The sequence below is a fragment of the Vulpes lagopus genome, chromosome 10, assembly GCF_018345385.1.
Source record: "Vulpes lagopus strain Blue_001 chromosome 10, ASM1834538v1, whole genome shotgun sequence".
Lineage (NCBI taxonomy): Eukaryota > Metazoa > Chordata > Mammalia > Carnivora > Canidae > Vulpes > Vulpes lagopus.
The window spans coordinates 56,140,538-56,165,536 of NC_054833.1; the positions used below are offsets into that span (position 1 = coordinate 56,140,538).

The 24,999-nt window shown below is 40.8% G+C and overlaps 1 pseudogene; it reads left to right on the top strand.

Annotated features, from left to right (window-relative positions):
• The first annotated feature begins 9,765 nt into the window (after positions 1 to 9,765).
• Positions 9,766 to 11,888, top strand: LOC121500906 (annotated as a pseudogene).
• Positions 11,889 to 24,999: the final 13,111 nt, after the last annotated feature.

The window sequence follows — 24,999 nt, forward strand, 5'->3', positions numbered from 1 at the left end:
ATGTCATTTGCAAATACCTTCTCCCATTCTGTAGGTTGTCTTTTAGTTTTGTTGACTGTATCCTTTGCTGTGCAAAAGTTTCTTATCTTGATGAAGTCCCAATAGTTCATTTTTGCTTTTGTTTCTTTTGCCTTTGTGGATGTATCTTGCAAGAAGTTACTGTGGCTGAGTTCAAAAAGGGTGTTGCCTATGTTCTCTTCTAGGATTTTGATGGAATCTTGTCTCACATTTAGATCTTTCATCCATTTTGAGTTTATCTTTGTGTATGGTGAAAGAGAGTGGTCTAGTTTCCTTCTTCTGCATGTGGATGTCCAATTTTCCCAGCACCATTTATTGAAGAGACTGTCTTTCTTCCAATGGATAGTCTTTCCTCCTTTATCGAATATTAGTTGACCATAAAGTTGAGGGTCCACTTCTGGATTCTCTATTCTGTTCCATTGATCTATGTGTCTGTTTTTGTGCCAGTACCACACTGTCTTGATGACCACAGCTTTGTAGTACAACCTGAAATCTGGCATTGTGATGCCCCCAGCTATGGTTCTCTTTTTTAAAATTCCCCTGGCTATTCGGGGTCTTTTCTGATTCCACACAAATCTTAAAATGATTTGTTCTAACTCTCTGAGGAAAGTCCATGGTATTTTGATAGGGATTGTATTAAATGTGTAAATTGCACTGGGTTGCATTGACATTTTCACAATATTAATTCTTCCAGTCCATGAGCATGGAATATTTTTCCATCTCTCTGTGTCTTCCTCAATTTCTTTCAGAAGTGTTCTATAGTTTTTAGGGTATAAATCCTTTACCTCTTTGGTTAGGTTTATTCCTAGGTATCTTATGCTTTTGGGTGCAATTGTAAATGGGATTGACTCCTTCATTTCTCTTTCTTCAGTCTCATTGTTAGTGTATAGAAATGCCATTGATTTCTGGGCATTGATTTTGTATCCTGCCATGCTACCAAATTGCTATATGAGTTCTAGCAATCCTGGGGTGGAGGCTTTTGGGTTTTCTACGTAGAGTATCATGTCATCGGTGAAGAGGGAGAGTTTGACTTCTTCTTTGCCAATTTGAATGCCTTTAATGTCTTTTTGTTGCCTGACTGCTGAGGCTAGGATTTCCAGTACTATGTTGAATAGCAGTGGTGAGAGTGGACATCCGTGTCTTGTTCCTGATCTTAGGGGAAAGGCTCCAAGTGCTTCCCAGTTAGAAGGATATTTGCTGTGGACTTTTCGTAGATGGCCTTTAAGATGTTGAGGAATGTTCCCTCTATCCCCTACACTCTGAAGAGTTTTGATCAGGAATGGATGCTGTATTTTGTCAAATGCTTTCTCTGCATCTAATGAGAGGATCATATGGTCCTTGTCTTTTCTCTTGCTGATATGATGAATCACATTGATTGCTTTACAAGTGTTGAACCAGCCTTGTGTCCCACGGATAAATCCTACTTGGCCATGATGAATAATATTCTTAATGTATTGTTGGATCCTATTGGCTAGTATCTTGTTGAGAATTTTTGCATCCATGTTCATCAGGGATATTGGTCTGTAATTCTCCTTTTTGGGGGGGTGTTTGGTTTTGGATAAGGTGATACTGGCCTCATAGAACGAATTTGGAAGTACTCCATCTCTTTCTATCTTTCCAAACAGCTTTAGTAGAATAGGTATGGTTTCTTCTTTAAATGTTGGATAGAATTCCCCAGGGAAGGCATCTGGGCCTGGACTTCTGTGTCGTGGGAGGTTTTTGATGACTGCTTCAATTTCCTCCCTGGTTACTGGCCTGTTCAGGTTTTCTATTTCTTCCTGCTCCAGTTTTGGTAGTTTGTGGCTTTCCAGGAATGCGTCCATTTCTTCTAGATTGCCTAATTTATTGGCGTATAGCTGTTCATAATATGTTTTAAAAATTGTTTGTATTTCCTTGGTGTTGGTAGTGATCTCTCCTTTCTCATTCATGATTTTATTAATTTGAGTCTTCTCTCTCTTCTTTTTAATAAGGCTGGCTAATGGTTTATCTATCTTATTAATTCTTTCAAAGAACCAACTCCTCGTTTTGTTGATCTGTTCCACAGTTTTTCTGGTCTCGATTTCGTTGAGTTCTACTCGAATTTTAATTAACTCTCTTCTTCTGCTGGGCATAGGGTCCATTTGCTGTTTTTTTCTCTAGCTCCTTTATGTGTAAGGTTAGCTTTTGTATTTGAGTTCTTTCCAGTTTTTGGATGGATGTTGTATTGCGATGTATTTCCCCCTTAGGACTGCTTTTGCTGCATCCCAAAGATTCTGAACGGTTGTATCTTCATTCTCATTAGTTTCCATGAAGCTTTTTAATTCTTCCTTAATTTCCTGGTTGACCCTTTCCTCTTTTAGCAGGATGGTCCTTAACCTCCACGTGTTTGAGGTCCTTCCAAACTTCTTGTTGTGATTTAGTTCTAATTTCAAGGCATTATAGCCTGAGAATATGCAGGGGACAATCCCAATCTTTTGGTATTGGTTCAGACCTGATTTGTGACCCAGTATGTCGTCTATTCTGGAGAAAGTTCCATGTGCACTTGAGAAGAATGTGTATTCAGTTGAGTTTGGATGTAAAGTTCTGTAGATATCTGTGAAATCCATCTGGTCCAGTGTATCATTTAAAGCTCTCATTTCTTTGGAGATGTTGTGTTTAGAAGACCTATCGAGTGTAGAAAGCCCCAGATTGAAGTCACCAAGTATAAGTGTATTATTATCTATCTTAACTTTGGTTATTAATTGATTGATATATTTGGCAGCTCCCACATTCAGGGCATATATATTGATGATTGTTAAGTCCTCTTGTTGGATAGATCCTTTAAGTATGAGATAGTGTCCCTCTTCATCTCTCACTACAGTCTTCGGGGTAAATTTTAGTTTATCTGATATGAGGATGGCTACCCCTGCTTTCTTTTGAGGACCATTTGAATGGTAAATGGTTCTCCAACCTTTTTTTTTCAGGTTGTAGGTGTCCTTCTGTGTAAAATAAGTCTCTTGTAGACAGCAAATAGATGGGTCCTGCTTTTTTATCCAGTCTGAAACCCTGCACCTTTTGATGGGGTCATTAATCCCGTTCACGTTCAGCGTTACTATTGAAAGATAGGAGTTTAGTGTCATCATGATATCTATTCAGTCCTTGTTTTTGTGGATTGTTCCACTGGACTTCTTCTTAAAGGGGAATTTTAAGAGTCCCCCTTAAAATTTCTTGCAGAGCTGGTTTGGAGGTCACATATTCTTTCAGTTCCTGCCTGTCTTGGAAGCTCTTTATCTCTGCTTCCATTCTGAATGAGAGCCTTGCTGGATACAGTATTCTTGGTTGCTTGTTTTTCTCATAGGACCCTGAATATATCCTGCCAGCCCTTTCTGGCCTGCCAGGTCTCTGTGGTGAGGTCTGCTGTTACCCTAATACTCCTCCCCATAAAAGTTAGGGATTTCTTGTCTCTTGTTGCTTTAAGGATCTTCTCTTTATCTTTGGAATTTGCAAGCTTAACTATTAAATATCGAGGTGTTGAACAGTTTTTATTGATTTTAGTGGGGGTATCTCTCTGTTTCCTGGATCTGAATGCCTGTTTCCCGGATCTGAATGCCTGTTTCCCTTCCCAGATTAGGAAAGTTTTCAGCTAGGATTTGTTCAAATACATATTCTGGCCCAATGTCCCTTTCAGCGCCCTCGGGAAACCCAATTAAATGTAGGTTTTTCTTCATCAGGGTGTCGTTTATTTCCCTTAATCTATCCTCATGGTCTGTAATTGTTTTTCTCTTTTTTCCTCAGTTTCCCTCTTTGCCATCAACTTGTCTTCTATGTCACTCACTCGTTCTTCCACTTCGTTAACCCTCGTCGTTAGGACTTCTAGTTTGGATTGCATCTCATTCAATTTATTTTTAATTTCTGCCTGATTTTATCTAAATTCTGCAGTCATGAAGTCTCTTGAGTCCTTTATGCTTTTTTCTAGAGCCACCAGTAGCTTTATAGTACTGCTTCTGATTTGGCTTTCTGACACTGAATTGTAATCCAGATTTTGTAACTCTGTGGGAGAGAGGACTGTTTCTGATTCTTTCTTTTGAGGTGAGGTTTTCCTTCTAGTCATTTTGCTCAGTGCAGAGTGGCCAAAAACAAGTTGTATTGGGAAAAGGAGAAAAGGAGAGGAGAACAAGAAGGAAAGAAAAGAAAAAATGAAAAAAGAAAAAAGGAAGAAAAAAATAAAAACAAGAGAAGAAAAAGAGAAAGAAAAAGAAAGGCAAAAAGGGGTGGGGGAAGCAAACCGAAATCAAAAAGCAAAAAAAAAAAAAAAAAACCCACAAAAGACAAAACAAAACAAAAAACAAACAAACAACAACAACAACAAAAAACCACGGGGAAGTATCTTCTGATGCTGTATACTTTAAGTCCCTTGACTTCCACCTGGAACTTGTCCTTCTAGCTGGTCTTCTGGGGGAGGGGCCTGCTGTGCTGATTTTCAGGTGTTAGCACTTAGGGAGCTGCTCTGCCCCTGCCTGGTGCAGGGCTCAGTGGGGGTTGTTTACCCCGTGAGGCCCCAGATGGTACAGCCCCAGTGGCGGCGGTCAACTCTGGAGCCCTGGAGTCAGCTCGGGCAGTAACTCGGGAGCTCTCCGTCTGCAGGGTCTGGAGGCTCGGGGGCGGGGCCGCTGTCTGCTCAGCAGGAGCGTCCTTGCTGTCCTCAGCCCTCCCGGCCTCTGCTTGTCCCGGGGAGAGGCCGGATCCTGGGCTGTGTCCCGGCGCCCTGTGCTCCGGGGCCTGCGCTGTTGGATTCGCGCTCCCGGCCGCGCAGCCCCCTCCGCGGAGCCTACCCCGAGCCCCTCTGAGCTGCTCCGGGTCCCGCTGTGCGCGCTGCAGCCCTCAGGGATCTTGGCGCATCTCCCCGGGGCACAGGTGTCTGTTAGTGTCCCAGGGAGCCCGAGGGCATCCCCGCCCTCCTGGGTCCTGCTCTAACTCCCTGCGAGCCCCTTTCCGCCCGGGAAGGTTGGTGCAGCTCCTGCTTCTCCGGGACGGGGCTCTCCTGTCCTGGGGACACTCGCCCCGGCCTCAGCCCAGCTCCTCGCGGGGCCCCTCCCCCTTGGAGGCCTTTTGTTTTTTTAATTCTTTTTCCCCATCTTCCTACCTTGATAGAAGCGTGAACTCTTCTCACTGTAGCATTCCAGCTGGTCTCTCTTTAAATCTCAGGCCAAATTCGTAGATTTTCAGGATGATTTGAAGGTTATCTAGGTAATTTGGTGGGGACAGGTGATTTGGGGACCCTACTCTTCTGCCATCTTGCCCCTCCAATAATACCCAAATTGCAACAGAGTGGTAGCCATGCAATAAAATCTCATTCCAATGCAGCACTGCAAAAAGTCTGATGTTTCTCCAAAAGATCTGAAGTCATTCTGGATGATTCAAATTCATTAGGTAGAAGATTGTCATATGTGATAAGTTATCAGGGTAGATTCAGGGCAGGAAATCTAGCCAAGATTAAGACCTGTATTCCTTGTGTCAGTGTTCACTTAAAGTTTGCTAGTAACCCATTTTTGAGATAATTTCTTTCCCTCCTTTGTTAGGCTGGACTCTTTACCTTTGCATTCAAGGGAAGCCAAACAAAGGGAAAAAAAATCTGACCTTCCAGTTTCTCTGCTTCGATGAGTGTGAGAGTCTCAAAATTGTGAGGAGGAACATCTCACTTAGAAGTTAGCTGTGCAGGGTAGCCCCAGCAGAGAGGGTGAGCAGCAATTCTGAGGGTTAGCTGGTCCTGCCTCCCACTGCACAGTGTGTTCTCCGATCCAGGCTGAGCTTGGAGCCTCCACTCTAGTCTCATTTCTCCAGCCTTTGCTCTGCTGCTTCTCTCTGCTGGGCCCTTTTCAGATCAGTGCTGATCTGAAAAGCAGGATCTTCTGCTTGGTTTCCTATCTCAGGTACTCTTAATGATGATCTATTAACTCAATCCCAGCTATTAATCCCACACTCTCCCATGAAGAGTTGTGCACGGTGATACCTGCCACCGTGCCCGCCAGGTCCCCCAGGACAGGCCTATAACTCCACCCAGTTCCCATGTGGCTATTGTCTTGATGGGGAGATTGAGCAGCTAAAATGCAGTAAACCACGGGAGTAGTGCTGCCAGGTCAATTCTGCTATTTCTATGTGATTTTGGATCAGCCAGGGCACATGTTGTCCCTGTGGGCAGTGGTGAGGGCCAGCCCCATCCCACCAGGAACAGCTTGGGCACTGAAGGCAGACCCAGGCTAAGGTCGGGGAGGCCCAGTCACCTGCTTTCTCAGCCCCTGGTGCCCTGTGGGGCTCCCAGTGTGGCTCCCAGGAGATCCAGTTCACAAGCCCCTGGGAAACAGACCCAAAGCTGGCTTCCCTCCAGGAGAGTTTGAGGCTGCAAGGACTTAACCACACTTCCTGCCCTGCGTGGTGTAGTGGGTCAGTGCTCCATCCAAACTGCTGCTTGGGGCCTTCATTACTGATGTTGGTCTCACTCCCTGTCACCTGCCGAGGTCCTGCACCATGACTGCTGTCCCAGCGCCCTGGACCCAGTACAGTGACACTGCCCCCATGTCACCCCAAGTCACTGTAGCAAGCCCCAAACCTAGTACCTCAAACTTCTTTAAAGACTGCTCTCTAGAGAAATCTGAGCTGCATTTTCTTTCTGAAAATTTGCATTCTTTACCAGGTTTCTCGTGACACTTTCCTTTAAAACCAAAAATGTTCTTTTCTTCTTCTTCTTCTTCTTCTTCTTCTTCTTCTTCTTCTTCTTCTTCTTCTTCTTCTTCTTCTTTTTACATTAAACGGAAGCTCCTGATAACTTCCTTTGAATTGTCCACATGAAAATAAAGAGCATAGTTTCAAAAAATGAATAAAGCCACTGATCCAGTCATTCTACACACAGTTGTGGGCATCTCCAGGATGTCTGGTCCTTGCTTTCTGGGGTCCAGGCTCCAGCCCCAGAGGAGGATGTGTCTGTTACCGCATGTTTGTCACCTGATGATGATACAGACCATCGGAGTTGCAAAGACTGCATAACTATTCAGATATGAGAAATAATGATCTGGGAGTCGTTCAGGCTCTGGCTTTCAGGAGGCATGAAGGAACGTCCCACACCAGACGAGCAATCACACTGGTGATACCACCAGAGATGTATAGGAGACATGCTCTTTCTCAAAAAAAAATTATGCTAAAAACGAGATCTACCCACCCGACAAATTTTTAGGTTTGCAATATGCTATTGTTAATTATGGAGACAGTATTGTAGGGAAGATGTCAGGCATCTTGGACAGCAGCCCCCCTCGCCCGTCCCCCAGCCACTGGTGGCCACCATTCTGGATGGGCTTCCGTCTCACCATTGCAGGTCCTCCAGGTGGAATCATACAACATTATCCTTCTGTGACTACTCATTTCACTTAGCATAGTGTCCTCAAGTTCATCCTTATTGCTGCATATGGCAGGACTTACTTCTTTTTATTTTTATTTTTTTTAAATTTTTATTTATTTATGATAGTCACACACACAGAGAGAAGGAGAGAGAGAGGCAGAGACACAGGCAGAGGGAGAAGCAGGCTCCATGCACCGGGAGCCCGACGTGGGATTCGATCCCGGGTCTCCAGGATCGCGCCCTGGGCCAAAGGCAGGCGCCAAACCGCTGCGCCACTCAGGGATCCCGGCTTACTTCTTTTTAAAGGCTGAATAGCATTCCACTGTAGTAGGCATATGCCACACTTTGTGTAGGCATCACCGCTCACGGAGTGTTTACACTGGTTCTATATCTTTGCCATTGTGAGTGAACATGAGGGCATAGATATCTCTTCATGATTCTGATTTCAGTCCTTCTGAATGAATACCCAGAAGTAGAACTGCTGGATCATGTGGTAGTTCTAGTTTTAATGTTTTGAGGAAGAGAAGAGCTTATCTTTTGATTGGAGTAAAGACAACAAGCTCATGACCCAGTTATTCAAAAGTTACTTTTATTTTGTATAATGGTATGTAACGCTTATTTCTGGGCTGTCTATGAAGTTTCATAAATCTGTTGACATCAAGTAGGAAGAGAAAGTGTAGCTTAATGGTTAAGAGCATGGTCCCTGGAGCCAGGCTGCCTGGATTTCCATCGTGGCTCGGCCTTTAGGACTTGTGTGAATTAGAGCAAACAGCTCAGCTTCTCTGTGACTCAGTTTCCTTATCATAAATATAAGAGATAGTAATCATAGCACGTACTCTATGACATGGCTGAGAGGACTAAATTAATGAATATATGTAAAGCATACATACAATACACAAGTAAATTATATATAAAACATCAGGTACTATTCTAAGTGTTGCTATTATTATTTACCTAGCTTTTTGCTAATACTACATTCTCTAAATTGCTGATTTTTATAAGAAAGCTAGATATATGATAAAGCCAGTTGCCCATTCGGTTCTCTTATAAAATTGATGTAGATAACAGATTTCTGCTTCTAGTCATGATGGGTAACGAATTGGCTTCTCTCTTGCCTTAAAAATTGAAATATATGAAATAATGGTTTTCAAACTTTTGAAAAAAGATTTATTTATTTTAAAGAGAGAGAGCATGTACACACAAGAGTGGGATGAGGGAGAGAAAGCATCTCACGCAGACTCTGTGCTGAGCGTGGAGCCCAACATGGGTCTGATTCCAGGACCCTGAGGTCATGACCTGAGTCACAATCAAGAGCTAGACACTTAATTGATGGAGCCCACCAGGCGTCCCTTAGCAACTTTAAAATATCCATACAATATAGTATGTACATATATACATAACAAAGTAGTGTTAACTATAGTCTCCATGCTGTACATTACACCCCAAGCACTGATTTATACTATACCGGGAATTTTGTACTTTCTGCCCGTTTCCCTCAACCCTAACCCCCACCAAATCTGTCCTCTGTTTCTATGAGTTCGGGTTTTTTTTTAGATTCTACATATAAGTGAGATCACATAGTATCTGTCTTATTTCACTCAACATAGCACATTCAAGGTCCATCTTTGTCACAAGTGGCAGGATTTCCTCCTTTTTTATGGATGAATAACATTCCATTGCATATGTGTGTGTGTGCATATATACATTACATATACACCACATCTTCTTTATCCACTCATCCATCAGTGGACATATAGATTGTTTCTATGTCTTGGCTGTTGAAAATAATGCTGCAATGAACATGGAAGTCCAGAATTCTTTCTGAGAAAGTGATTTCATTTCCTTTGGATATATTCCCAGAAGTGGTGTTGCTGGATCATATTAGTTCTATTCCTAATTTTTGAGGAAACTCCATACTGTTTTCCAGAGTGGCTGCACCAGTTTGTATTCCTACCAACAGTATAAGTAAGAGGGTTTCTTTTGCCTTTATTCTTGCCAATACCTATTATCTCTTGTCTTTTTGATTCTAGCCATTCTGACACACATGAGGTGATATCTCACCACCGATTTGCATTTACATTTTGATAGCTGGTCTTTTAAAGCCTTGAGATTGGCTATTTTAAAGTCACATAGGGATGGATATAGATAGAGGAGGCAAGAGTTCCTACGGCTGAGCCTGGGGAGGGCCAGTATATGGAGACTGGATTGATGCAGAGAATGTGCTACTCTTACTGATGCAACACATTACCACAAATTTAGTGACTTAAAACAACATCAATTTATTCTCTCATAGTTATGGAAGTCAGAAATCCAAAATAAAGAACGAGTAAACACAGTGCTTTAAGAAGAAGGGAGAAATCACTCTGCTAAATTACACTCATTGGTCCACGAAGGTGAGGATGAGATCTATCAGGTTTAAGCAAATGGAAACCATTGCTGACATTGCCAAGAATCTGTTAGTGGAACTGGTGGCAGACGACAGCCTGATTGGAGCAGGCCAGCTTCAAGGATGGATGACCCATGCAATCACACAATGTCCCACCTTTACAAGAGCCACATGCTTGGATCAATGCCCTGCTCACAGTAGCTTTAAATTATTAATAATTTTGAACAAGAAATCTCACATTTTATTTTGCTCTGGCTCCAGCAAATTATGTGGATAGTCCTGCAACAGAAGAAGAAGACTTGCAGATGATGATTATGGAAAACTCTTTCAAGGAATTTTATATGAATGAGGTCAGAGAATTGGAGCCAGAGGAGGAAAGGGGTGGGGGTCATGGGAGAGTTTTTAAACTTACTCCGTTGCTTAAGATGGTCTGATGCTGCCTGTGTGGCCCCAGAGAGCAGGATGGACTAGAATGCTTTGTCGCTGCTGCCAGATGCCCCACACGTGGTGCCAGCTCAGTCTGCAGCACGGTTTCCCTGAGTCCCTGAGCTGGAGGACACACCTCTGTTTCCCTGGCTCACCTCTAGTATTTTTCCATTGGGTTGGTGGTATCACACAGGAAAGATCCAAACCTTATAGACTTGAACTAGAAGAACACATCTTCTTAATCTATTGAACTCACGTCACTCTGAACTCTGGCATATGAGATTAATTTTCTATCTCTGTTCTTCTCAGAGTCATATTCTTTTACAAGCATTTGAAAATTGATATTACCGTGATTTGTTCTAGCATTTTCCCAGGCATATCAGTTAACCCAAGTCCAAGCCAGAGTCATTCATTGATGTCCTTGGGAAAGACACACTGTTGGCATCTGTTCAAGCTGCAGGCATTTCCCATCAATCAAAGTCCCTGAAAATAAATCTCACTATGAAGGGCTGCTAAGTCACTTAACAAATCCTGTGCAAAGAGCCAAACATACCAAGTCTGCCTCCTACCAGGTATGCACAACGTAATGCCGGAAGATCTCTGGCCTGGGGAAGTCATCCAACCCTGACTGTGATAGATGAGAGACTTCCAGAAATCCTGGACATGGATGCTGCTCTTGGTTTAATCTCTCCCACCTTCCACCCTTCCTGCTCTTCCATCAGCACTCAGTTCATCCCATTTTACTTTTTCAGAGTCGTTCTTTATTCTGAGTTGATTAAAAACATTCCCAATATGTTAGTAAGCAGATTGTCTTTCCTAGACAATATTATTACAAATTTTAAGTTTAGTTATAAGTCTTTTTTTTAAGATTTATTTATTTATTCATTCAGAGAGAGCGAAGAGAGAGGCAGAGACACAGGCAGAGGGAGAAGCAGGCTCCATGCAGGAAGCCCGATGTGGGACTCGATTCCGGGTCTCCAGGACCACACCCCGGGCTGCAGGCGGCGCTACACCGCTGCGCCACCGGGGCTGCCCAGTTATAAGTCTTAAAGGGTGTTTTCCCCTCCACCTTTCATTTAAAAGTAAAGTTTAGCTGTGTTGGTGAACACATGGAGATTTGGGGGAGACCCTTGCCTGGGGAGGGTATGGAAGCTCTGTGCCCTGGCATCATACATCTAACTGGCTGTTCCTGAGTTATATCCTCTTTGCAGTAAACCAGTGACCTAAAATATGGCTACACACACCTTTCTGCAGGAGAACTTCATGATGAAAGGAAGAACCCAGATTCATAGTATGGTGAACTCATTGAGTTGTGCCAGCTGACAAACCATGAGTTTGTTGATGAGGGAAATGGATCAGACAATGGCCACCATTGCTGAGAAGAATAAGTTCTTGATTGACGGGTTTCCACGAAATTAAGACAACATTTAAGGTTGGAACAAAGCCATGGATGGGAAGACAGGTGTGTCTTTGGTTCTCTTTTTTGACTCTAAAAATGAGATCTGTATTGAACGATGTCTTGAGAGGGGAAACAGTAGTTAGTCCAATGATGACAACAGAGAGAGCTTGGAAAAGAGAATTCAGACCTATCTTTAGTCAACACATCCAGTTATTGACATATGTGAAGAAATGTGAGGCATCAAGAAAATAGATGCCTCTAAGTCTGCTGATGAAGTTGTGAAGATTTTGGACAAAGAAGGCTACGTCTAAACCTGAAAGCATCCTTGATATCATGCTTGAATATTGCTTTGATAGCTGCTGTTACAATCCCTTTTAAAGGCAATTTTAATCTTTCACAATTACATTTCAATTAATGGCTGGAGAGTAGGTAGTAAGACCAATTAAATTTTTTATCTTCTATTATTTTGCTTACTGGAGTAGCCCATGAATTTGGGTCTAACTTCATCTTAGCTATGGTGTTCAGGAAACAAAGAAAGGTATCAGCTAGTTCTTTGTTATGATTCAAAAAGTATATAGTTGTGCCTACTGTGAGCAAAACTCTTTAGTTTGTGTGCATATCCTTTTAATAATTACAACATGTTAGGATTAGAGATTCCCCACTTCCTCCTTTTCCTGCAAGTTTTAAATTTCCAATCTATTCAGTGAATTCATAAACCAAATTCCAAAGAAACTTCCATTCTTGCCAAGTGTGTAAACAAACTCATAAAAGGAATTCCTAGAAGTATTCTAGTATTTTTTCAATTGACCACTTCCTGTAGAAAGGTAAGAAAACTTAGGCTCTGTTTAATTACAACTTATACAAAGTTTGTGTGATGGGGTATCTTCTGTGCTTCCAAGGGTTGGTGGGATCCTTGGGGGTTTGGAGCCTGGCAGAATTGTCAGCTTTGTTTTAACATCAATCTGAGGGTAAGGGGCAGGGGTCACACTGAGGGCATGTGCTCCTGTGCTCTGTTCTACAGTGTTATTGATGATTAAACTGATGTCAACGATGTTCCTAGCAGGGGAACCTTGAAATGCATGCACTAGATTTACCGGTAAGATGATTTGGTTAGCATTTTAGTTAACACTCCATTCAAAGTTTTTTTTTTTTGTTTTCTAGATTAAATGTAGGATTGGTATGAAGTAAAAACACCTAAAGGTTAAAAAATAATAATAAAAAATAAAAGTAAACTTTAAGAGTGAAAACTGCAGGCATTGCTAGGCAAATGTGGCACCCTGAAAAACATAGTCATCCAGGGGCAGGTGATATCTACTTTGAGGGCATATACAACTTAAAACAGTTCCTTTATTTGTATAAGATTTTGAAGTTTCAAGAGTGTTTTCATTTTTTTTAAGGATTGTATTTATTTATTGGAGAGAGAGCAAGCATGAGCAAGGGGAGAGCAGAGGAAGAAGCAGACTCCTTTATTAGCAGGGAGCCCAACCTGGGACTCGATCTCAGGACCCTGAGATCATGACCTGAGCTGACTTAAGAGTGTTTTCAGAATATTTTATCACTTAGTATTTACATCAAGCTTATAAAAAATTTTATTATTTTTATTTTACAGATGAGGAAAGAGAGGACCAGGCTAGAGTCGTACAGCTAATATATAATAGAATCTCATAGTAACTATTTGTGATTTTCAAACCCAGGGCTTTTCTAAAGATTTTTGTTGCCTTTCCATTCCAAAAGCCATGTTTCTGAAAAAGCTCAGCCATGTATTTGATTTGGGAGAAAAGAAAGAATTAAGGAGGGTAGGAAAGGGGGAGGGAGGACAGAAAGAAGAATGGTAACCGAATGTAGGAGTAACAGTGAGGCTACAGGTGAGAACCGAGCAGGGAGACAGATGGGTGCTAATGGCCAGGGGGGCTCCCAGAGGAGCTCTGAGTTTCTTTTATGAAAGATTTTCCCTTTATCGTTCTTCCCAACAGCAAGTCAAAAGTAAGAGAATCTAGGAAATTAAAATGGATGATTAAGTACAGAATTTCCTTTGTCCTACTGAAGCTTGAATTACAAATGAGACAAGTAACAGCTGGAGAGGCCTCTGTGGTTGGGTGAGTCTGTGCTCTCCGGAGCCACGCGGACCAGGCAGGTGACTGACTATGATGTCCATAGACAGACTCATTCTGTGCTGGGACAGCCTTTGATCTTAGCAGAATGGCATTAGCTCGGAAAGACAAACTTAACCTAAAGTAGGCTTAGTATATTATTCATACCTGTAAAAAGAACAGATCAGAATTAGAATAACTTAGTGATTTGGGTACTAATCCATAAGAAAGCTATTTTTGATCAAACCAGCCCTGCTAGCAACTCTTTCTTGTTTTCCCTATTAATTATTGAATCTACGTTATGGATTTCAGCATTTTGCTTGTAGCTTCTTGTGTTAGTCTTATTTCCCTTCTAGATATATCAGTGATACATCAAATGCCTTTTAAATGAATGCCTGGTAATATCTAGCCAAGGATCACATAAAGTAATTTAGAGGTACCCATTTAAATTAAAATGGATTATAAATTTTATCAAAAGGGTAACTTCCTTTAAGAAAAAAAAATCAAATAAACACCTCATATTTTGTTCTTTTTCTTATATGAGTTGATTTCAAAAAAGCCGTTCACAAGAGTTGTCTTTAATTATCTGATCTTATTCATAAAACATTGTATTCATTGAAACCTCTTTAATATTACTATTCCAAAAAGTAGAAAAGGTGCTCTTCTTACCTGATTTTCCCTGTTATTCTTTAATAAAAATAGTGATAATTTAAGTCTACTTAAGTTAATTTTCCATTTTCTTGAATTTCCATTAGTATATCTTGGTGAAATATGTTTTGGTTTGGTCAGCATTGTTGTCAAACCAAGAAACTTAAGCAAAATTGTCTTTTCCTCCAAAATGATATATTCTCTTCAAAATAGGTTACAGCCTGTGGAATAGTTATTTGTGACTTGAATGGTCCTTCCTCTTAAAATGAGGGAATCTGATTGGTTATATCTAATCGTGTTGCTGATACCTTGAATGTACAGGGAAAGTCCATTTAGGGCAGTAATACTATTTTGAACATTTACATTTTTTATATATCTGTATGAAAATAGAGTCTGAAAACTAAATTTATCAACTTAGATTCAACTCTAAATCCAAGTTGATAAATATATAAATATTTCCAGTAGTAACTTGGAATTGCTGAAGCGAACAGTTGGGTTTGTCCATAAAACATCTAAAATCACTGACTCGGTTATTTATTTTTTCACTATTGTCTTGTCAAATAGCTATTCATCACTGCTTTGTTTTTGAGATGTTTTGTTTTTATGTCCTACGAGAAAGGAAACTGCTGCTCTGCACAGCACACCTAATAGATCACACAAGCATAAAATGTAAACATTCCAGCATTTGTCCATTTTAAGCAATGCATCTTTCTAGGGCTAATTTATCTTGTGAGTCGAAGGGTATGTTCATTTTAAACCAGTAACATTTCCACACTAAGTAGAAAAACTAGGTCATTAATTTAAAAATTATTCTTATTAGAATACTTTTTAAAAATCAAACTTCTGATTAGTGTTTGCTCAGTGCACCAAGAGGTGGGATCTGTGGGCATTCACCCCAGGTGTCTATACCTGTGGGGTGACAAGGCCTTGCTCCCTGATTTCACTAAGATGGGAAGCCCCTTCCTGGGCCAATGACCATGACATCACAGTACCCCCCTTCATCCTTGTCTTGTTCTTGGGTGAGTATTCCAACATGCTTTCAAGATAACCGTCTTCAATGCAACCCACACCACCCAGACTAATAAAGGATATCTTAAACACGACTTGTAGGTTATAACAAAGATAAAATCTTACTTTATATCTCTGTTGAGTAAAGAGCCGGGTGAAGTGTGTCCTTGTGTCTGAACACAATCTTTGTCCCAGATAGGCCTGGAACTTTTGTGGAACCTTGAGGCAGTATCAGGAACCCTGGTAAAAAGCCCAGAGGTGAGGAAACTGAGTGTCAGGCTCTGGAACCCGACTTGGGCAGGCAGCTTCTTTATATCATGTGTCCTGAGGGAGGCCTTGACATCACATTGTCATTGCTTTTCTGCAGCTCTCAGGATAGAAAAGGTGACAAACATAGCAGGTGGATAATGACAGTAGAGTTCTAGCTTCAGGTGCCATGTGGATCTGGAGTTTGACTTTGAGGTGCCCTCTGTTCTCTGACTCTGCCTCAAACCCTACCTCTTCCTCATCCAGGTTCCCTGCCTATTTCCCTAAACACCATCCTACTTCTCCACTACTGTGTAGGATAGACACGAGTTGTGTTCTCTGGATAGCCAAAGCCATCAGCTCAAATTTTATTGCCATTTTTCATTTAAAATTTGTTTATTTTAATTTTCAGGTTTTATATATCCTAGATTGTCAGCATTTAAGAAATCAATGTCTCACATGACACAAACTATGCCATTCAGATTCTTACAACACTGCTCATTCATTCAACAGAACTTTATCAGATGCTTTATTGAAGAGTGATATATTTATATGTGAGAAAATAGAAAAAAATGACACAACATATGACAAATTTAAGTGATAAAATATTGGTACCAAAGACAGCAGCTATGGAAAAGAGCGGGAAGAGTGCTGTGTCTCGTCTAAAGGCGTGATCTGCAGGAAACCAGAAATCAGCACCATTTGGGAGCTTGCTAGGAAATGCAGACTCTCAGGATCCACCCCACACCTACTAACTTAGGAGCAGTACTTGAACAAATCTTCCGTGAAGCTTTGAGAAACACTGTTCAAGAACACTCATATTGGGATATGTTAATCATTTATTACTTACCTAATTAGCCTATGAGACATTATGTCCCAAACTGTGAAGCTCTGAGGTCTCCCCTTACTGCATTTCTGATTATATTAAATAGAATGGTTGAGAGCATGGACATAGTAAGGAGCTTGGGAGCAATGCAGGGGTGCTTTTCTGGAATTGGGCCCTTAGGCCTGCTGCTAAAAGCAATAGTACAGGTTTTCTACAGTGTGCTGTCCATTGTATTAGATGCAATGATGACTAACACAATGTCTTCCCTCAGGGTATCCACAGAATAAATCTGTGGGAAAGATCCACCAGAAGCATGAATATGTAAATAAATGATACAATATTAGAGGATACTCTCAAAACCATAAATAAGAAGACATAAAAAATCCTTCATGATCTTGCATTTTAAAGTCAACTCTATTGGAATATCATTTATATAAATGAAACTCACCCATTAAAAACAAAACACTTGGAGGAGCCACTTAGGAGTAGACAACCACAAACGCCTTTAATGGAAATGATTAATGTCAACTACACAGGATCATGAGTTTCAAACTTAAGATAATGGATAAGAAATTCCTCTATAAGCGACCAAATAATATACAGATCAAGGTTATCTGTATTTTCAGAAAAAGTCTTCATGGAAAGTGTATAACTTTCAGGATAATGTGTGGAATAGGTGTGCAAGCTGACCATCCTCAGCTGCCGCTAAGCTACATTCCCTTTCTTTCTCATAAAGACACTGTCCTTGACTTACATTCCTGAATTCTTTTTTTTTTTTTTAGGTGTTTTCATTTTTGTTTTTCTACTTTAGGATTCTTGAGCCATTCTACTTCTCCTGGAAGAGTCAGCATGATCTTTCTAAAAACTCCTTATAAATTAAGACAACAATTAACTATTATCATGAATATAGATCATTATTTAACATAAAGCATCGTGTCAAAAATTGATCAGATTTCCAAGCTCAGGAAAGAGGAGTAATCTGGCACAAAATACGTTGTATGTTATCATGCGTCAGAAACTCAGAAGCATGTGGAAATTTAATTTTTGTAATATTGGTCTTTTATCCTGCTGGCATGTTGATACGAGGCAAACAGCACCAGCTCCAGTCAGTCACGATGCTTTCTCTCCACTTCCCACTATATAATTTCCTTTAAAGACACAAAATGTGAACAGTTCTTAGCACCACTGATAACCAAGAATGGTAGTTAGCCTAGAATTGCCAGACTATGGAGGAATTTCCCCCTCACCACAAGGCTTCTGGAACAGAATTTAGATTTACAGTTGCTGGTTAAAGTGTTTTTCCATTCAAATATTTTATTTCCAAAGAATCATATGGAATATTTAAGGATCTGCCTACCAAGGGAAGAGAGAAGAAATGGGTAGGAAATATCAGAAAGGGAGACAGAACCTGAAGATTCCTAACTCTGGGAAACAAACTGGGGGTCGTGGAAGGGGAGGAGTGTGGGGGGTGGGGGTGAATGGTGACGGGCACTGAGGGAGGCACTTGATGGGATGAGCACTGGGTGTTATTCTGTATGTTGGCAAATTGAACACCAATAAAAATAAATTTATTATTAAAAAAAAAAGGATGTGCCTACCAATCTTTCCAGTTAGTTGTTTCTTTTGGTGGACTGGTGGATGGAGGAAGAAGCAAAGATTGGTGTATGCCATATTTGAGACAAGCTTGTAGTTGTAAAATTCCTAGTTGCAAAAACCTAGATTTATACCTAGATAATTAAACTGCATGTCCAAAGGTTTATTTCAGATACAAATATTGGAATGATAACTAGTTCTTCACATATTTTGTCTCTGATTGGGACCTGGGGGATGGGTAACTAATATACTTAGAACTTTTAGTTCTTAAAACTTAAAAAATAATAAAATACAGACACTCATAATTCTCATACATGCCTTACCCCCCAAAACATAACTTGTCGGAAAACACTGGCTCACAAGTTGCTTTATTTAGAATTTATTCACTTTTGAACTCAAAAGGAAGTGAATGCATCTTCTGTGCCTCTGACATTTGTCTTCTTCTGTTAATGACACAGGGAATGATTACGCTTGACTTAATGTAATGCATTTGATTGGGGTGACATTGTTAGGAGCTGTCCATGTTTACTTGATCATTTGCATTTTTTTTCAATACCACTAAGTGTTATGTGAGAAATAGCGAAGTGGGTTACTCATATTTGGAAAATCAAAGGAATATTTAATGTTTTGTTTTCCTTAAGAGAAGTGTTTATTTAATCTAAATGTTATACAGTGACTTTCATAATTGCTTCCAAGATTTTTCTCTCCTTGGAACACAAAATTTTACAACTATGTTAAATAATAATAATGTTCTGCATTTCCATGGCACCCTTTTGTCTGAAAATCTCAATGTTTATTTGTTTTCATCATATCTTCAGGGAGATGTGAGTCTATGATTATTTTTTCCTGCCTTTTCCTTTTTCCGTTTTATTATATTTTTGTGGCACATCATGCAAAGGAGAAGAGAGTCTCATTCCACTGCTCTTGAAACTGCTCGGGCCCTTATGACTTTCCCACTGGCATTTGGTGAAGGCCTTAGTAAATGTGCAACAGCATTGCACAGACTTCGTGGGGACAAAGATCATGACTTCACTTTTTTTTAAATTTTTTTTATTATTTATTTATGATAGTCATATATAGAGAGAGAGGCAGAGACAAGACAGAGACAAGGCAGAGATAAAGGCAGAGGGAGAAGCAGGCTCCATGCACTGGGAGCCCGACGTGGGACTCGATCCCGGGTCTCCAGGATCGCGCCCTGGGCCAAAGGCAGGCGCCAAACCGCTGCGCCACCCAGGGATCCCCATGACTTCACTTTTTGATGCTTATTTAATATTTGTCATAATATAGGTAAAGCCAAGTAACTGTGAACCCCATATACATACATTCTGTAAATAATGAGATTGTAAGTTTGTAGGCTAAGACAAACTACCTCCATAGAAACTCTAGATTCCTTGCATTAGCAACATACTGCTGCACCTGCACACACACACACACACACACACACACACACACACATGTTCATACTCTCACAGTCTCTAGAGGTCTGGAATCTGGGCACAGCCTACCTAGGTTCTCTGCGTAGGATCTCGAACAGCCATAAACACCATGTTGGCTAAGTGGTCCTAATGTCTGCAGGTTCACTGGGGAAGAATTCACTTCCAAGCTTACTCAGGTTGGCAGAAGGATTCATTTCTCTGGTTGTAGAATGGAGGCTTGCTGCTAGCTGTTGGATGGAGACCACTCTCAGATCCTAGACAACACTCTCAGCTCCTTCCCAGGTGGAACTTCCAACATGGCCACTTCTTCAATGGTAGGTAGGGTGACCGTGTCCTGGGTGACTTTGCAGGCAGGACAAAGCCTTCCGAGTGGAGCATAAACACAGAAGTGCATCACCTTTCCATTCTCTGCTGGACAGAAGAAAGTGACAACTTTGGCCCAGAGCCAAGGAAAGACAATTGCCTAAGTCCATGAGCACTAGGAGGCCGAGATTATAGGTCCACCCTTAACTCGTCTGTATCCACAGATTAGGGAAAGCTGCGAATAATGGAAAAACCAGCTTAATGGCGACTAAAGCAAAACAGACATTTGGTAAACATGTAAACAAAGAAAGTAAATTCAGAGGAAGGCATGTCAAGACTGGTATGGCAGCTCTACCTGTTCATCTGGAGACTATACTCTCGCTTTTTGTTCTAGTGATTTCTACCATGTCTTCCAGTCACAGCCTCTAGTCCCAAGGTCACTTCATGGTCTAAAATGCCTGTTAATAGTTACAGCCATTACCAACATAAAGAAAGAAAAGTAGAAAAAGAGTTCAGTCCCATAGCCTTCCTGGCTCCCCCACAGAATGGTGCCTCCTTTGGATACATCTTCCATATTTCTGAGGGTTACATAGAGCTCAGTTGCATGCAACTCAGAGAGAGCCCGAGAAATGTAGCTACTGGTGGCTCTAGAAAAAAGCATAAAGGACTCAAGAGACTTCATGACTGCAGAATTTAGATCAAATCAGGCAGAAATAAAAAATCAATTGAATGAGATGCAATCAAAACAAGAGGTCCTAACGACGAGGATTAACGAGATGGAACGCGGTTAATGAGTGAGTGACATAGAAGACAAGTTGATGGAAAAGAGAGAAACTGAGGAAACAAGAGACAAACAATTAAAAGATCATGAGGATAGATTAAGGGAAATAAGTGACAGCCTGAGGAAGAAAAATCTACGTTTAATTGGGGTTCCTGAGGGCGCCGAAAGGGACAGAGGTCCAGAATATGTATTTGAGCAAATCATAGCTGAAAACTTTCCTAATCTGGGAAGGGAATCAGGCATTCATATCCAGGAAATAGAGAGATCCCCCCCTAAAATCAATAAAAAACGTTCAACACCTCCACACTTAATAGTGAAGCTTGCAAATTCCAAAGATAAAGAGAAGATCCTTAAAGCAGCAAGGGACAAGAGATCCTTAACTTATATGGCGAGAAATATCAGATTAACAGCGGACCTCTCCACAGAGACCTGGCAGGCCAGAAAGGGCTGGCAGGATATATTCATGGTTCTAAAAGAAAAGAACCTGCAACCAAGAATACTTTATCTAGCAAGGCTCTCATTCAGAATGGAAGCAGAGATAAAGAGCTTCCAAGTCAGGCAGGAACTGAAAGATTATGTGACCACCAAACCAGCTCTGCAAGAAATTTTAAGGGAGACCCTTAAAATTCCCCTTTAAGAAGAAGTCCAGTGGAACAATCCACAAAAACAGGGACTGAATAGGTATCATGATGACACTAAACTCCTATCTTTCAATAGTAACGCTGAACGTGAACGGGATTAATGACCCCATCAAAAGGCGCAGGGTTTCAGACTGGATAAAAAAGCAGGACCCATCTATTTGCTGTCTACAAGAGACTCATTTTACACAGAAGGACACCTACAGCCTGAAAATAAAAGGTTGAAGAACCATTTACCATTCAAATGGTCCTCAAAAGAAAGCAGGGGTAGCCATCCTTATATCAGATAAACTAGAATTTACCCCGAAGACTGTAGTGAGAGATGAAGAGGGACACTATATCATTCTTAACGGATCTATCCCACAAGAGGACTTAACAATCCTCAATATATATGCCCCGAATGTGGGAGCTGCCAAATATATCATAAACCATTAGCCAGCCTTATTAAAAAGAAGAGAGAGAAGACTCAAATTAATAAAATCATGAATGAGAAAGGAGAGATCACTACCAACACCAAGGAAATACAAACGATTTTAAAAACATATTATGAACAGCTATACGCCAATAAATTAGGCAATCTAGAAGAAATGGACGTATTCCTGGAAAGCCACAAACTACCAAAACTGGAACAGGAAGAAATAGACTACCTGAACAGGCCAATAACCAGGGAGGAAATTGAAGCAGTCATCAGAACCTCCCACGACACAGAAGTCCAGGGCCAGATGCCTTCCCTGGGGAATTCTATCCAACGTTTAAAGAAGAAACCATACCTATTCTACTAAAGCTGTTTGGAAAGTTAGAAAGAGATGGAGTACTTCCAAATTTGTTTATGAGGCCAGCATCATCTTAATTCCAAAACCAGACAAAAACCCCACCAAAAAGGAGAATTATAGACCAATATCCCTGATGAACACAGATGCAAAAATTCTCAACAAGATACTAGCCAATACGATCCAACAATACATTAAGAAGTTTATTCACCATGACCAAGTAGGATTTGTCCCCGGGATGCAAGGCTGGTTCAACACTCATAAAACAATCAATGTGATTCATCATATCAGCAAGAGAAAAAACAAGAACCATATGATCCTCTCATTAGATGCAGAGAAAGCATTTGACAAAATACAGCATCCATTCCTGATCAAAACTCTTCAGAGTGTAGGGATAGAGGAAACATTTCTCAATATCTTAAAAGCCATTTACAAAAAGCCCACAGCAAATATCCTTCTCAATGGGAAGCACTTGGAGCCTTTCCCCTAAGATCAGGAACAAGGCAGGGATGTCCACTCTCACCACTGCTATTCAACATAGTACTGGAAGTCCTAGCCTCAGCAATCAGACAACTAAAAGAAATAAAAGGCATTCAAATTGGCAAAGAAGAAGTCAAACTCTCCCTCTTCGCCAATGACATGATACTCTACATAGAAAACGCAAAAGACTCCACCCCAAGATTACTAGAACTCATACAGCAATTTGGCAGTATGGCAGGAGAGAAAATCAATGCCCAGAAGTCACTAACAATGAGACTGAAGAAAGAGAAATTAAGGAGTCAATCCCATTTACAATTGCACCCAAAAGCATAAGATACCTAGGAATAAACCTAACCAAAGAGGTAAAAGATCTATACCCTAAAAACTAAAGAACACTTCTGAAAGAAATTGAGGAAGACACAAAGAGATGGAAAAATATTCCATGCTCATGGATTGGAAGAATTAACGTTACCCAGGGCAATTTACACGTTTAATGCAATCCCTATCAAAATACCATGGACTTTCCTCAGAGAGTTGGAACAAATTATTTTAAGATTTGTGTGGAATCAGAAAAGACCCCGAATAGCCAGGGGAATATTAAAAAAGAGAACCATAGCTGGGGGCATCACAGTTCCAGATCAGGTTGTACTACAAAGCTGTGGTCATCAAGACAGTGTGGTACTGGCACAAAAACAGACACATAGATCAATGGAACAGAATAGAGAATCCAGAAGTGGACCCTTAACTTTATGGTCAAATAATATTCGTCAAAGGAGGAAAGACTATCCACTGGAAGAAAGACAGTCTCTTCAATAAATGGTGCTGGGAAAATTGGACATCCACATGCAGAAGAATGAAACTAGACCACTCTCTTGCACCATACACAAAGATAAACCAAAATGGATGAAAGATCTAAATGTGAGACAAGATTCCATCAAAATCCTAGAGGAGAACACAGGCAACACCCTTTTTGAACTCGGCAACAATAATTTCTTGCAAGATACATCCACGAAGGCAAAAGAAACAAAAGCAAAAATGAACTATTGGGACTTCATCAAGATAAGAAGCTTTTGCACAGCAAAGGATACAGTCAACAAAACTGAAAGACAACCTACAGAATGGGAGAAGATATTTGCAAATGACGTATCAGATAAAGGGCTAGTTTCCAAGATCTATAAAGAACTTCTTAAACTCAACACCAAAGAAACAAACAATTCAATCCTGAAATGGGCAAAAGACATGAAGAGAAATCTCACAGAGGAAGACATAGACATGGCCAACATGCACATGAGAAAATTCTCTGCATCATTTGCCATCAGGGAAATACAAATCAAAACCACAATGAGATACCACCTCACACCAGTGAGAATGGGGAAAATTAACAAGGCAGGAAACCACAGATGTTGGAGAGGATGCGGAGAAAAGGGAACGCTCTTGCACTGTTGGTGGAAATGTGAACTGGTGTAGCCACTCTGGAAAACTGTGTGGAGGTTCTTCAAAGGGTTAAAAATAGATCTGCCCTACAACCCTGCAATTGTCCTGCTGGGGATTTATCCCAAAGATACAGATGTAGTGAAACGCCGGGACACCTGCACCCCGATGTTTCTAGCAGCAAATTGAGAAATTGGAAATTGGAAACTCAGTTGGAAATTGAATTGAGAAATTCTGGCAAGAAGGAAACTATAGAAAGAGGAGTCTCTAAATCTGTGTATAAATTGCCCTCAAATGCTTGGCCAACCCTTGATGTGCATCTGTATGGGGAAAACTCAAAAGGGGCCAACAGAAAGCAACAGTTGAGAGGTTGAGAGAAATTTCCATTGGTGCTCTTCATAAGGGAGACAGAGTTTAGAATTTGAGTCTAGTCGTGTTGGAGGGCTTGGTAAAGCTATTCACGGAAACCCCACAAGGTTCTCGCCATGGGAGTAAAGGTTGTTTTCCAGGTCTAAAGGGCCCTAGGTCAGCATAAACCATGAGACCTACTCCAAAAAGTATAAAACCAAGCCTCTATGAGTTCAATGTGATCAGCTAAGAATTTAACTGACTGTTAGGACAAAGACCAACACATCTCAAGAATGATAACAGAATCCAGAGTCTCTGCATTACATCATCCACAGGGTCTAATACACATTAAAAATCAGCAGGTATACAAAGAAACAGGAAAATGTGACTCACAGTCAAGAGAAAACTCAGTCAAAAGAACTAACCCTAAGATGACATAGCTGTTAAAACTAACTGAGAAGAATTTTAAGCTGCTGGTGTAACTATGCTCAGGCTAGATGTTACCAGCTTACCGATTCTCAGCTCTGACTTTCCCTTTCTTTGACTGCTCTGTGATATTGGAGCAAGAGTCTATAAATACTTCTCTTTTCCCAGGTGGCACAGTATTAAGCTTTGTTAAGACAAGGAACTGGATGGGGGTAGTATAGGAAGAAAGAGCTTCTCTTCCTCATTCTGTTGTACTTTTATTTTAAAAAAAATTCTGGCTCTTGCAGCATGAGGCAATCAGCAGAACGTGTAACACCCAGAAGATGTCTTTTCAAGGATCTTCAACAGCATCTCAGCAGGTGGCTTCCGGCTTGCCATCCATAGCCTGAAATACATCC